Here is a 16,015-nt window from a genome sequence, read left to right as displayed (position 1 = left end):
AACTGCAGCAGCTACGAAGAATCCAAAGGTTCTGTACAGAATGTTTCTGTCAATGGTTAATGCTTATAGATATATACATGTGTTTCTTTCCTCCTTCCCTCAATCTCCTACTAGGTATATGCCTATACATACACAGGCGCTCACGCACATACACATCTTGTGCATAAACCTGGATTTTTAACCTTTTTTGTGTGTCATGGACTCCTTTCTCAGAATAATGTTTTTAAATGTATAAAATAAAATACATAGGATTTCAAAGGAAGCCAATATTAAAATACAGTTAACAAAAGAGTCAGTTTAAGAATCCTTAGTATAGAATCTTGTCCACTAGAGATGTCTAATAAATGTTGAATTGGTTTGTTGAATACATATGTATACAAGCACATACTCACAAATCCGAATTTTGAGGGAAAGGGACCTGAGCTGTGGTTTCATTGGCATAACCAGCTACCTGGTAAGGAAACTCCTTACTCTGAAACTCATAGTCTTAGAGAGCTATCACCTATTCACTTAGGTATCTAAATCCACATAGGAACACTTAGCAGGAACAATATACTTGGGCCTGCCCATACATTTATGCATGCACATGTATGAAATCTATACACATCATGTGTGCTGCATACTCAGATGTGGATCCTTATATAAGATCTCCCCTTCCTACGAGTAGTTTTTGTATCTTCTCAGATGTCATCCCAGGCCCCTCAGCAATGATGGGGCAGCATGGCATGATTGGACAGAGCACTGTTCTTAGAGTCAAAAAGAGCTAGGTTCAAATCCGGCCTCAGACACTTATTAGCTATATGATTTCAGGCAATTCACTTAACTTGTCTGGGCCTCTGTTTCCTCATCTGTAAAATGAAAGGATTAGACTCTTCCAGCTCCCAGCCTATGGTCCTATAAGGACAGATTCTGGGTCAGAGTCTGCTGCATATTTTGATAACAATGAGACAGTTCAGTTCCTTAAGTCTGTTTTTTAGTCAAAGCTTATGAGTCAAAGATTTCCAGGGACTTCATGAAAACCATCTCTGGGAAAGGATCCCCTTAACGTATCTCAGAAAAGTATATAGTTGTCTCTTTTTGTCTTAGACATGTTCAAAGATTCTATAAATCAGATTCATAACCTTTTTTTGTAGGCCATAGGCCCGTTTTAGCAATCTGGTGAAACTGGTGGAACCCTTCTCAGAATAAGTTTTGTTGCCTACATTCTTAAGTGAAGGAAATGCTAAATTTCAGTGAAAATTTAGTGAAAACAGTATCAGCAGCAGCATTGTGAGATGATCAGCTCCGAATGGCTTACCTCTTCTCAGCAACACAATAACCCAAGACAATTCCAAAGGACTCATAATGGAAAATGTTATCCACATCCAGAGAAACAACTGATGGAATCTGAATGCAGATACTATTTTCATTTTCTTAATTTTTTTTCATGGTTCTTTTCTTTTGGCCTGTTTCTTTTTTCACAACGTGACCAATATGGAAATATGTTTTACATGATTGCGCATACAAAACCTATATCAAATTGCTTACCATCTTAAAGAGGAAGTGGTGAGGAAAGGCGGGAAAGCATTTGGAATTCAATATTTTAAAAAATTAACATTAAAAATTGTCTTTACATGTAATTGGAAAAATAAAATTTTGTTACAATTATATAAATATATAGCATTATTTTTAAAAAGAAAAAATAAAAATAAAATTTAGTGAAAACAAAGATGTAATTTTTTCTCATCCAAGTTCATGGATATGTAAAAATGTGATTTATTAGTTATTTATACATCCCATTGCCAGTCAAACTTGATTTCGGAACCATAGTTTGTGTGGAAAATGTCAACTTGCTTTGTGTTCCACTGGGACCCACAAGTCATTTTCTCCTTACCTTGGAGAAAGTCAGTTCCTGTCTTCTTCATATATGAAAAACAGGTGAGGAAGCAGAGAGACAAGATGTTCTAGGTAAGGTCACTCATTTTTGTATTTATGAATGGGAAAGGAACCCAGAGATCCTGACGCTAATGGGTATAAAATAAAGATCTAAGTCACTATAAAATCTCATTTAATTGAATACCTAGTAATGCGGAATTTGAAACAAATTTGAACCAGTGGCTGAAGTTTAATTCTTGAAGAAAGATTTTGTAAGCAAATTATTAGTTTAAACAAGAATAAGGAGAGAATATTTCCCCTGAAAACAGAAATAATCTCTTCATTTTATTAGACAATGAACTCCTTGAAGGTAAAGACTATATTATTTATTCTTTTTCTATCCCTAGCTCCAATTACAGTGCCTGGCACATTCATCATAGGAATGCACACACAGAGCTGGAAGGCACCTTCCAGGTCATCTAATCCAAACTTCATATTTTACAAATGAGGAAACAGAGGCTCAGAGAGGTTCAATGAGTTGCTTATGGTCATGCATACGTAGCATCTAGTTACTCTTAGGCGCTTGTCTATGTGGCAGGTTTAGAAAAACTGGCCCATGTTTGTAATAATTCCGCACTTAAAAGTGTAGGTAGGAAATGGCTACTTTGTTGCTGTTGAGTCATTTCAGCCGTGTGGGTCTTCTTGGCAAAGATACTGGAGTGGTTTACCATTTCTTTCTCCAGCTCATTTTACAGATGGGGAAACTGAGGCAAACAGGGTTAAGTGACTTGCCTAGCGTCATATGGCTAGGAAGTGTCGGAGGTCAAATTTGAATTCATGAAGATGAGTCTTCCTGACTCCAGGCCTGACACTCTATCCACTGAGCCATCTAGCTACCCGAAGAAAGGTAGTTAGTTAATTGAGTTAATTGAGCTACCAGCCCTAGGATAGAAAGGCCACCCTTCTGTGTGGCTCCCATTTTTGCTCACATGCTCCACAGGGGGACCAGATAATATAAGGACAGGGGCAACCCTGGGTGTTTAAGAGAATTATTAAATCTAGCAAATGTATTCTTTAACAGAAATTTTAAAAACACAATCGAGCAGAAATATGGCAGGGGTGGGATAGGGATAGCTGGTTCCTTTGAAGTGCATACTGCAGTGAGGGCCTAGAATAAAAACAACACAGTCACACACCTCTCCACTTGTCTGTTAAGGTAGAGGTTATTTCTCTTGGTCTCAAAGAAGTAAACTGCAGATGTGGTAGACACTGGCTTGAAGTCTTGATGTAGCCATGGCATGATTGCCTCTTCTTCCTTCTCCTCTGTATTCTTCAAAACTGCTGATGTACCCTGTAGGTGAAAAACATATGCTTTCCCTTCTGAAGGCTGATCTTGAATCTGTTTCCTCTCTTCTCAAGCTGGGAAGAACTCTAAATTCCAGGTTCTTTGCCACCAGCCAACACCTTCCCTGTCAGAGGTTGTTACTCAGTGGTAAGTCAGGATTTGAGCCTTGTCTTCTGACTACAGATCTGGTATTCTTTCTAGAATACCAGGCTTCAAACACCTTTCCAGTCTCCATTGACTTAGAGTTTATACGCTAATTAAAAATGACTTTCGCTAATTCATTAATATACTTCTCTACTGAATCTGTTTCATAAGATCGTATTTTTAGAGCTAGAAGGAAATTTAGAGGTATCTTACAATCTCCCTCATTTTCAGATGAGGAAATTGAGGGCCAAAGATGAAAAACAACTTGGCCAAAGTCACGCAGGTGGTAAATAACAGAACCTGGATCTTGACCCATGTCTTGAGATTCCAAATGGAGCTATTTGGGATATCCCCAATATATCTTCCCATAGGCCTTCTCAGCCCATCAGTACCCAAAACTTCTCTTGTGGACCCCCCCAAACACTCAGGGTATACCAAATAGAGATCCAAGTAGCCCACACTAGGACAAGCAGGATAGCTCAAAAAGAACTCAAACTCAGATGAGCCCCAAAGATGTACGGGACAACCAACAGGAATTAAGGTTTTGGTGTATGTTGGAAATAAGGCATCAGATACTGGATGAACCTCCCTGAAGTATCAGGGTTGGGTGTGGTTACAGGGTGTCATCTAGTGCTAGACTGGAAACCTTGCCAAAATACGAACTCAGGGACAACTCTGCCATCACCCCACTGTAGGCTTTAGGCTCTTTATCCTTCTCTGTCTGAATTCAAAGGCATTCTAGCTGGTATACTCTGAAGTTCACACAGAAATAACCAAAACACAAAAAAATCTTACACTCTTTCATTGGATTGAGCCCCCATTTTCCTATGGACTAGCTCCTCTCTCCCAAACTTAACCTTCAAACTCACAAGATTAGTCAAATCAATATTAATGGTCAGTTAACTTAATTGCACAAATAATCATTAACACAATGCATGGCAGGATGCAACAGATTTGCTGTTGGGGCTGAATCTTCATGTTCCCCCACCCCCTCTTCCAGCCAATCTGAGGTGGTACTGATTGAAATTCAAACTCTGCTTGGAAATTGCCCAAGCACTGCACTCAAGGGGAACAAGAAGGGAAAGGAGCTGGGAATTGGACTTCACTTTGTCTTACCAGTTGTCACCGGCTTGTCTTGATCAGGATTTGAGCTTGGGATCTTTTCTACTTTATCCAGCTATCCAGCCAGGATTTTGCTTCTCTGCTCTGCTCACCTACAGTCTGCTTCCTCCACCTGACTCTAGTCCACTCCCAGTTCACACTAAACTCTTGTCTTGTGCTCATCACAGATTTTCCCTGTTCATAAGGCCAGGCAGGTCAGCAGCACCCTACTTCATTCCTTGTTGCACAATGGGTCAAGCACGGAATCCTATAGGGATTCTCCTTTACACCCTTTTCTCCATCTTGCTGACACATGGCCGCAAAACCATAGATGAAAATTGTTTTAGATACCAGCAGACCCAGAAACCTGGAGTTTTTCCATATACCCATGCACAGTCTACCCCAGAAAGTGTCTATGCACTGTAGTCCTCTGCTATCTCTATGATATTGTCTGTCAGGCATGTGGGGAGAGACCAGGTAGTCCTAACTGGGTTACATTAATATTGTGGCCTGAAATCCAGTAGTGGCTTACATGTAAAGGACACAAGGGCCTTGTGCTGTTCAGCAACACAAGTAGGAGTGAAGAATTTGGATGGTATATCCCAGGGTTCAAATTTGGTAAGTCATTTGCAATGACAGAATAAAAACAGAAGTGTTTCAAGGATAGAGCAGTGTATACTTGAAGTGCTCAGATCTAGGCACATGACTATTGAGGGAGAAAAATGAGAGCCTTGGATAACAAGGAGGGGTGGAGTAACTGGAGGGCCCAGTGTGGATGAAGACAAAGGATTAGAAGACAAAAGGAGAGATGGAATGATGAGAAGTCATGATTACAGAGGAAGCATTTTAGAAGTCTGAATCATACCTTCTTTGTTATGGTTGATGGCTAAGGAAGAATATGAGAACAGTAAGTGGTATGTAAGGGATGGCCATGAAGCAGGTGTTGACTTTTTCAACACAGAAAGGAAATTGACTTGGAAGCTGGTAGACAGTGACAGCAAGGATCTGGGCAGGAAGATAGAGACAGTTGCAGTAAATAGTAAAGAGGTTACTGAGTGATGGTAACAGAGGGATCATTTGAAAGTAGCAGTGAAAAATCAAGGAGGATGCTTACTCCTCTTCCTGGCTCTGCGTCAGAGCCTTAGAGAAGGTGGCCAAGCTTAGAGCATCTTCTGGAGGAAGATTAATTTTCATCAATCCGAGAAAATGGGAAGAGCAGAGGCTCCACAAAGCACAATGAAAAGAGAGAAAAGAGGGAGAAAGGGACGGGAAAAAAGGAGAGTTAGTGTAATTGGGAATGAGATATAGCAGGAAATAGAAGAAGAAAAGAGTATCTGCCTCAGCAGACAGACTCAGAATCAAAGGGATTAGGGGAAGAGGAAACTGGAGTGTACTCAAGCAAATATGAAGGAAATGTCTTGTGATTTTTAGAGTATGGTGTCAATAGGTTGTCTCCAAACACAAGGAAAGAAGGGTCCTAATGAGGTCTTATTTTCATGAAAAGGTTTGGCAGCTAGAATAAGTACCACTTCTATGAAATAGTTTCTAGAGTGAGAGTTCAAAATCCAGTCCCTTAGAGGGACCAGGGCAGCAGAACCATAGTGGACAGCCCAATATCCTTTGAATAAGCCCATTGTTTCAGCCTCTATAAATCTTTAGGGAATTTTCTCTCTCATTGAACGTGTCATCCTGCATGTTTTCTGTCATCTGAAAATCTGAAAAGGGCAATGTCTATAGCTTCATCTAAATTATTGAACAAAATGATTCAGGGTGGTGGGTAAGTATGGCACTCCACTAGAGACCTTCCTCCATGTTTAGTCAGTCAATCAATCAGTACATATGTGAAAAAACTAAGTGCTAGTTCTCTTTCTTGTATATAGTAGGCAGGTAGCAGCTAAGTGGTTAGGGTGCTGGACCTTTAGTCAGGCAGACATGAATTTGGATCTGACCTCAGGCACTTATTTGCTGTATGACCCTGGGCAAGACACTTGGCTTCTGTTTCAGTTTCCTCATCCGCAAAATGGGGATAAGGGTGACACTTACCTTCCAAGGTTGTTGTGGGATAATATTTGTAAAGCTCTTGGCATAGTTCCTTGCACATACCAGGTGGGCTCTTAATAAGTGCTCTTTTCCTTCCTTCCTAGTAGTGCTCAATAGGTACTTCCTTAACGACTAAATGGCTATTAATACTACCCCCCCCCCAAGACTATTTGCCAGGCACTAAGCTAAGTGCTGGAGATAACAAAGAAAGGTAAAAGACAGTTTTTGCTCTTGGGGAGCTCACAATCTCATGAGGGAGACAACATGCAAACAAACATGTAAAAATAAGATATAGGCTATGCAACATAAATTAGAAATAATCAACAGAGGGAAGGCACTAGAATTAAAAAGGACCAGGAAAGGCTTCCTACAAAAGGTGAGATTTTAGCTGGGACTTGAAGGAAGCCAGAGAGATCTACTCTTTGGGTCTGATCATTGAAACAATTCTAAATACAACCCAATTATACTGTCATTGAGTTCACATCCCTTTATTTCATCCATGAAAACTGCATAAGAACTTTGACTACCTGGTGGGGGACTGGCCAACACGCAGAAATGCCTCCAATGTAATCCTTATGCGGATTTTGGAGGAGGTATAGACATCACGTAATTGGTTCTGGTCTATTGTCATGTAATGAAGAAAAGACTTTTTGATTTGCTATGACTGATACAGCTGGAATTGGGGTACATGCAAAAGGCATTAGTTGACCAGAACTTGCCCCTTCTCTTAGCTTGAATTCTTTCTGCCCATCAGAGTTCTAGTGAGAGGAGATACAATGGATAAAGGAAAAGGCCTGTAAATATGGACCTTGATGTTTTGCCTTGGTGTTTATTCTCATAAGCCTCCTACCACCTCATGAATTTCAAAAGATCCAAGAGAGCAAACCACCGGAAGTTAAAACCTTGTCTAAGTTTGCAGTCAGTACAATTCTGAGGTCCCAAGGAGGGAGGAACAACGTTCAGAACCCAATCCATCAATAGCTGAGACAAGTGCTTATCTAGCAATGATTGTTCAACTAGTAATTGAATGTGAACTTGGTGAGATCAATGCTGTATAAGAATTATGTTAAGTCTTTTCCACTTTCCCCAAAGACTGAGGTGATGTAGAGGAAAATGTATCCTCTAGGCATTTAGGGGAAACATTTGTATTCTGGTTTTGTTACATCTTTCGAGTAAATATCCCTTTGTAAAATCTAATTGAAGTTAATTGGTTAAATGGAACTGGGGTGCTAACTACTGACAGCTAACAATGAGGGGCATATCAGAATAGGAACTAGTACCAATAGCATTAGAGAAGAGAGAGACACTAACTCCCACAACTCCTAGAGCCCTTAAGGGGAGATGTTGCCAGCTTGCTCTGGGATAGTGGGCCCAGAGTACTTATTACACAGGAAATGGCAGATTTTCTCTTTTGATGCACTGATAGATTTTGCTGAAATTTCTTCTCTAAGGGATGCCTCGTTAGAAAGAGGGAAAGGCATACCGGGGAGAAATCGAGTCAACAACTTAACTACAACACAATAGGTACAACGTAGCTACTGAAGACCCAGAAAGGAAAGTTTGTGTCACTAAAGTCCTTGTCAAATGATTCAGCATCAGAAACCTTTATGATTTCGACACTGGCAATGGCGTTAAAGAATTGGCATTAACGTCTGCTTTATCACTGCACCCTATAAGCCATGGGACTTTTTCCATCTGACTTGGAGCTAAAAGTTTCTTCTTTGTGGTTTCCCCCATTAAAATGTGGGCTCTTTCAGGGCAGAAATTGTTTGACTTTTCTATTTGTATTCCTAGTCCTTAACACAGTGCAGGCTTGAACGTAATAGGCAGTGCATAAATGCTTTAGTCATCCATTTATTAAAAAAAAATTTCTGGGGCAGCTAGGTGGCGCAGTGGATAGAGCTCCGGCCCTGGATTCAGGAGGACCTGAGTTCAAATGCGACCTCAGACACATAATACTTCCTAGCTGTGTGACTCTGGGCAAGTCACTTAACCCCAATTGCCTCACTTAAAAAAAAATTTCTGGGGTTTTCTTCAGTTGATAGTAACATGCTGGATCCTTCTTTTGGAGCCAATGTTAAATCGGGGTGAATCTTCACTCCAACTGCTAGTACTGCTAGAAGTAATTACCTCCCTGGACAGCAGCTAAACTCACCTGCATCTACTCCTCCCACATCATTCAAAGCAATCCGTTCCTAGTCATGGAGAATAAAATTAGTATGTTTATTAAAGCAGTAGCTGTAAATGTTGAGCCTTTCTGACCTAGTTTATTTGCAAAGGTCTTGTCTAATGTAAATATTGTTAGCCTCATGGCCAATGGTGGACCAATCCAGCATGAAGTGCTGCCCCTGCTGGAGGTGCTATTCCTGCTAGCATAGCTGTCTTGGGTGTGGAAAGAAGAAACAGGAAACAAAGAGAGAGTCAGATAACAACATTAACTTTAGTTATTCTTTTTTTAAACTAAGTATGTATTTTAACACGTTGAATAAAAAGCTGAAATTTTTTTAAGGATAGGAAGGGGGGAAAAAGAAAAACCAGAAATTGAAGATAATACCAATAATCAATATTTATTAAGTACCCGCTATGTGACAGACACTGTGCTAAGCCCTGGGAAATTGGGGGGGGGGAAGTATGCAAACCAAAAGAAAATTCCAAGGTTGACATTTCTTCTATTCTTATCACAAGCTCTTAATCAGCCACATTTTGAGGCCAAAAGGATAATTTAATCAGATTCAACAAGAAGTCAGTTCCCCAAATCTAAAATTATCAAGATTATTTGAAATATGGGTTTCCATCCACTATTGTTAATAAAGAACCTCACCCTATGTATATATTGTACCTTGAGAGATCAGCCAATGATAGCATGAAGCCATTACAATTAGGTAGATTTTTTTTACTGTCATGTTAAATTTGTTCTTAAATAAAATTGAATTAAAATGAATAAAAATTGATTTTCTCTTCCTTTCACATTTCTCTCCCCACCTACTCCCATAAAGAAAAAGAAAAACAAAATCTTTGGGACAAACATGTGTGTGTGTGTGTGTGTGTGTGTGTGTGTGTGTGTGTGTGTCTGTATGTACATATACATATGGTCAAGAAATATTAATTCCTACCTGGGTCATTTCCAAAAATATATCTCATTTTGCATTTTGGGTCTAGTAGCAGGGTTTGTCTTCAGTCCTTTGCAATGCTGATTAGTTGTTGCATTGATCAGAGTTCTCAAATCTTTCAAAATTACTGAGACATTTAAACACTAAGCTTCTGTTGCTGAAAATGATGTGTGTGTCATCTAAATCTCACACTTGCACTGTTAGAAAATTTGGACATAAAATTTCCTTACCTGCTCAAAAATCTTTGAAGACCTCCATTAGGTTTTTAACCATTTTGTTAAAAATGTAAAAATGTGACCTTGTGACTCATTTGCAAGAAGAACTGATTGATATCAGAGAAGATGGAAATAGACTAGTGGAATTTCAACAAAAAGTTTTGCATCATTTCTTCATGGTATTGAAAAATGAGTGCCCTGATTTAGTAAGTGCAGTCATCTATGTTTCTTTGTGATGTATCTTTTTCAGTTTTGACAACCATTGAACAACAATGGTTGAACCTTGAGCAACAATGACACTAAAAATAAATTGGGATTAGAACCATATCTTTGGATCATTATATCACAAAGTGCTAATGCAAGATTTTTTTAAACAATAATATAGCATAATCAATCACATGGTCTTCAATAAATAGTGTTAGTGATGGTAAATTTTCTGGGCCATTAATCAATTTTATTTTATTTTCATTAATCATTTATTAAATTTTTTTTTAGGCAATTGGGATTAAGTGACTTGCCCAGGGTCACACAGCTAATAAGTGTGAAGTGTTTGGTCTGAGGCTGGATTTGAACTCAGGTCCTTTTGACTTCAGGGCCTGTGCTCTATTCACTGCACCACCTAGCTGCCCCTCATTAATCAATTTTTCGTCTTACCCTTTCAAATTTCTGGCTTGTGGCATATTTTATATTGTATGTAATATGTTAATGTCAGCACATGAAGATAGCTGGTAAATAAATAAATATATATTTAGTGGGATCTATACTTAAAAACTTTTTTTTTTTTACTGATAGAGGTGCATGATCAAAAAAGTTTGGAGGCCACCGGTCTGGGATATTGCTCCTATAGACCAGATAACTTGAACTCATTACATATTACCTCTCTAGAGAAAAATAATTAAATCACTAACTTCATTTTGAAGCCATAGAATAAAAGATTTTCAGAATCAGAAGGCTCCTCAGGGGCCATCTGGTCCAATTCATACCCAAATCACATTCTTGCAAAAACACAACTTATGAGATCATCTGGCTTCTCTTTGACATGGAATATTTGCTCTGATAGACTTATCAGCTCTTCCAATAGAATGTAAGCTTCTTGGGAGAAGGAACTGACTTTCATCTTTATATTCCCAGTACCTAGCACAAAGCCTGCCATCAAAGTTCTTAAATGTTAGTTGAAATGAAAAGATCTTAGAGTATATCTAATCCAACTCCCTCATTTTACAATTGAGGAAGCTACTGACCAGACAGTGGAGTGATTTGCCCAAGGGTCAAAAAGGTAGTAAGTGACAAAGCCAATATTTCAACCCAGATCCTCTATCATGAAGTCTTTCTAATAACATAAGCTCTTAAGTGTGGGTGTTCCCCAAGGTTCTGCGTTAGGGCTTCTTTTCTCCCTCTAGACTCTTGCTGTTCTCACCAGCTCCCAAGGGTTTACTATAACTATGCAGGTGACTCTCAGATCTAAATATATAGCCCTAGTCTTTCTTCTAAGCTCCAGACCCACATCTCCAACTGCTTATTGGATATTTCCAACAGGAAATTCCATAAGCTCCTCAAACTCAAAATGTCCCAAACTTTATCTTTCTTCCCAAACCTACTCCTCTAGGAAACTGTTATTTCTCTTGAGATCACCACTATCCTTCCATGTATCCAGGTTGACAATGTTGACATTATCCTCGACTCTTTGTTCTCCTTCATCCTACATGTCTAATCAGTTGCCAAATCTTTTTATTTTTGCCCCAGGAAAAATCTCTCACCTCCGTTCACTTCTCTCTTCTCGTGCAGCCATCCATTCAGAGCCTCTTCATTCTTTCCAGTTCTATTATAATTGCCTCCTAATTGGTTTCCTTACCTCAAAATCTTCCCTTGTCCAATCTATCGTCCACATTGCCACCAAATTGATTTTCCTAAAGTGTAAGTCTGACCATATCATTACCCTACTCATTAAACTCCAGTGGTTCCCTATTGCTGTTAAAAGAAAATATGAGATCCTCTGTTTGGCTTTTGAAGTCCTTCACAATCCTTTCCAACCTGATCATACATTATTCTCCTTGCTATACTCGGGGAAAGAAAGGAGAGCTTTCTTGCCCTTCCTACCCTGACACTCCACCCCTAGTTTCTGAAATTGATCTTGTTTATATTTATTTATATACATAAGCTCGCTGAGGACAAGAACAGCTTCATTTTCATCTTTGTATGCTCCGCATCTAGTATGATGCCTGGCGCATAGTAGGGACTTAATGAATGTTTATTGATCTATTCAGGGCAGAGATGATTTTTTTTCTGTCTATGTATTCCCAGTCTTTAGCAGTCCCTTGCACTTATGTACTTAATAAATATTTGTTGAAATGGAGTTTAAGTCACAGGGGCCTGAGAAGGTCAGGGAAGGAAAAGCAGAATCCTGAATACTTGGACACTGCATAGCTTAGACAGGGGTTGATCTCCCTGAGTCTCTGAAATAAAGATGCTTCTGTCTGGGACTCTTTCAGTCCTGGGTGTGCTGACTGTCAGATGACTTCCTTCTTACCTCCCTGTTCTCCCTTCAAAGACTAGGTCTCCCCATCTTGACTAGGCTTTAAATGAAGGGACTACTCATAGCGATGAAAGTTTTGACCTGTTCTGTTTCTGGATTGAGATGGTTTGCCCCTTCCTAGGCAGCTTGATGGCTCCTGCTCACAGAGGTTCCCCATATTCATGCTGGATTTAGAGTGGAAACCTGAACTGCAAACCACCCTGCAGCTCAGAGCTCTCAAGTTCAAGAGATCTGCCTTCCTCAGCCTCCCCAGTAGCAAGAGAAGAACATTCTGGACTGGGAGGGGCTGGGGAACAGTCAGTGAAAATACACAGAGTTGAGAGATGTTGTTACACATGTGAGGAACAGCAAGCAGAGCAGTGTAACTGGATCACAGAATATGTGGATGGGGAGATAAAAGCCTGAGAAAGGAGGGAGAGGTTAGGTGTGAAGAGTTTTAAATGCCATAGGAATTTACCTTTGATCCTGAGGGTCATAGGAGTAAGGGGTAGGGTGGTGGATGTGATCAAATCTACCCTGTAGAAAAAAATCACCTTGGAAGCTGAAGGGAGGATGGATTAAAGTAAGGACAGACTTAAAGGATGGAGACCAATTAGAAGGCTATTGCAATAATTCAGGCAAGAGATGAGGGCCTGAGCTAGGGTGCTGGGTGGGTGAGTAGAGGAGACATATACAAGAGATGTGAATGCATCTGAGGCAGCTAGGGTGGATGGAGTACTAGACCTGGAGAAAGGAATATCTCAGTTCAAATCTGGCCTCAGACACTTACTAGTCATGTGATGCTGAGCAAGTCACTTAACCTCTGCCTCAGTTTTGTGAGGATCAAATGAGATAACATTTGTAAAGCACTTAGCATTTAGCAGACACTTAATAGCCTTTCCTTCTTTCCTTCCCTCCTTCCTTCCTCCCTCCCTTCCTTCTTTCCTTCCTTCCTTTATCCCTCCCTGTTTCCCTTCCTTCTTTCCCTTCCTCTCTTGCCTTTCCTTCTCTTTCCTTCCTTCCTTTGAAACAATAAGATTTGGCAACATATTGGATGTATGGAATGAGTGAAAGTGAAGAGTCAAGGATGTCTTGGGTGACTGGGGGAATGTTTGGTGCCCTTAACAGTAAAGGTTTAGGGGAAAAGATAATGAGTTCTGTTTTGGACATACTGAGTTTTGGATGCCTATAGGATATCCAGTTCAAGATGTCCTAAAGGAAATCAGTAGCACACGGCTATAGCTCAGGAAGGAGAGAAGAGCTAGATATAGAAATCTGGCAATTATCTGCATAGAAATTATAATTGAACCCACAGATTTATGGGTTCATCATGCTGATGAGATCACCACACACTATGCTATACATTTCCTAGGTGCCTATTAAATGCCAAGGATTGTGCTAAGCACTGAGGATACAAAAAAAAAAAGGCAAAAGACAGTTCTGGCTCTCAAGGACTTTACATTCTAACATGGGAGACAACATAATATCAAAGTACAAACAAGCTATATACAGGATAAATTGGAATGGGGGGAGGGAGAAGGGCTTCCCATAGAAAGTGAGATTTTAGCTGGGACTTGATGGAAGTAGAGGTAGAGATGTGAAAAGATAGTATTCCTGGAATAGGGGATAGCCAGTGAAAATACCCAGAGTCAGGAGATAGACCATCTTGTTTGAGAAACAGAAAGGAGTATAAAGGATCACAGAATATATGGTAAAGTGTAAGATGAAAGAATAGAGGATTTTATGTTTGATCCTGGAAGTGATAGGGAATCATTAGGGTTTGAGAGGAGGGAGGGGGCATGGACAACCTGGACTTTAGGAAGATCTCTTTGACAGCTGAAGATGATGAACTGTAGTGAGGAGGGACTTCAGACAGGGAGACCAACCAGTGAGCAATTACAATAGTCTAGGCTGGTGGTAAGGGCCTGAACTAGGGTAGTGGCAGTGTCAGAGGAGAGAAGGAGGCATATTTGAAAGGTGTTACAATTGTTCAACATCATAGTATTTGAGAGATGTTAATGTAAAGCTGACAGGCAACATAATAGGTATGGGGGGGTAATGAAAGAAAGTAAGAAGTGGAGGATGATACCTAGGTTTCAGCCTGAAGGATTGAGAGAGTGGTGGTGCCCTCAACAGTAATTGGGAAGTTTGAAGATGAGGAGGCTTTTTTTTTGGCGGGGGGGGAGGGAGAAGGTAGTAAGTTTAGTTTTAGACATGCTAAGTTTAAGACGTCTCTATGGGGCATCCAGTTTGAGATGTCCAATAGGCAGTTAAAGATGCAGATCTGGAGGTCAGCAAAGACGTTAGGGCTGGTTAAATTGATTTGAGAATTTTGTTCATAGGAATGATAATTGGATCCATGGGAGCTGATGAGTTCAACAAGTAAAATAGTAAAAAGAGAGAAAAGAAGAGGACCCAGGATGTATTCTTGGGAGTGTGCAGAATGAATGACTTTGAGTTGGTTGAAGATCTAGCAATGGAGAGTGAGAAAGAGTGTTAAGATTGATAGGAGGATAAACAGAGAGAGTACTGTCAGGAAAACCTAGAGAGAAGAGAGTATCAAGGTAAAGAGAGTGATTAACACTATTAAAGGCTTCAGAGAGGTCAAGATCCTCATTACATCTCCAAAGGATATGAAAGGCAGTTTTTCGAAGAAATCTAAGCTGTCAATAACTTTTATAAAAAAATGCTCAAAATCATAAATAAAGAAATGAAAACTAAAATAACCCTAAGATTTCCTCACACCCATCAGATTGATAAAGATAAAAGAGGAAAATGACAAATATTGGAGGGATTGAGGGAAAACAAGCACACCAATGCATTGTTGGTAGAGTTGTTCATTGGTCCAGCCATTCTGGAAAGCAATTTGGAATTATGCCCCAAAAATTATTAAACTCATTGACCCAACTATATCACTACTAGGTGATACCTTCAAAGAAATCAAAGGGAAAAAAGGGTAAAGACCAATATGTTTTAAAAATGTATGTTTATATCAGTTCTTTTTGTAGTAGTAAAAAACCTGAAACTAAAGGGGTATCCGCTTATTGAGGAATAAACAAATTGTGGTTTATTAATATAATGGAATGTTATTGTGCCATAAGAAATTAAGAAATAGGTAGTTTCAGAGGAAAATGGGAAGACCTCTGTGGACCAACGCAGAATGAAGGGAGCAGATCTAGGAGAACAATTTATACAGTGACAACAACTTCATAGAAAAAAACTACTTTGAGAGACTTTAGAACTTTGAGTAATGCAATCATAAACCACCAAGGAGGATGAATCACACCACTAAACTCCTACTAGACAGGTGATGGATTTAAAATCCAGAATGAGACAAACATTTTGGGACATTACTAATGTGGGAATTTGTTTTGCTGTACTATTTGTGTTTGTTGTGAGAATTTTTTAAAAATTGTTTAATATGGAGGAGAGGGTCAATGAGAGAGATACTAAATGTAAAAAACCCCCTTTTTTTTTAAAGAAAGAAAAGATCTCACTCAGGAAAGAGTCTTGGGGTCACTCATGCTTAGTTGGTGTGACATGGATAAAGAATCAACAAAGGAGACTGAGAAGCAGCTGGACAGAAGGCAATCAGTAAAGAGCAGTTTAATGAAAATTCAGAGAGAAAAGTATTTATGTGGAAAAGGTAATCAACAGAGTTCAATGCTGCAGAGAAGTCATGAAGGCTAACTGC

Source organism: Phascolarctos cinereus, unplaced genomic scaffold, assembly GCF_003287225.1.
Source record: "Phascolarctos cinereus isolate Bilbo 61053 unplaced genomic scaffold, phaCin_HiC Scaffold_5;HRSCAF=322, whole genome shotgun sequence".
Lineage (NCBI taxonomy): Eukaryota > Metazoa > Chordata > Mammalia > Diprotodontia > Phascolarctidae > Phascolarctos > Phascolarctos cinereus.
The sequence above is the reverse complement of the archived record's forward strand: the minus strand, read 5'-3'. Positions refer to the sequence as shown.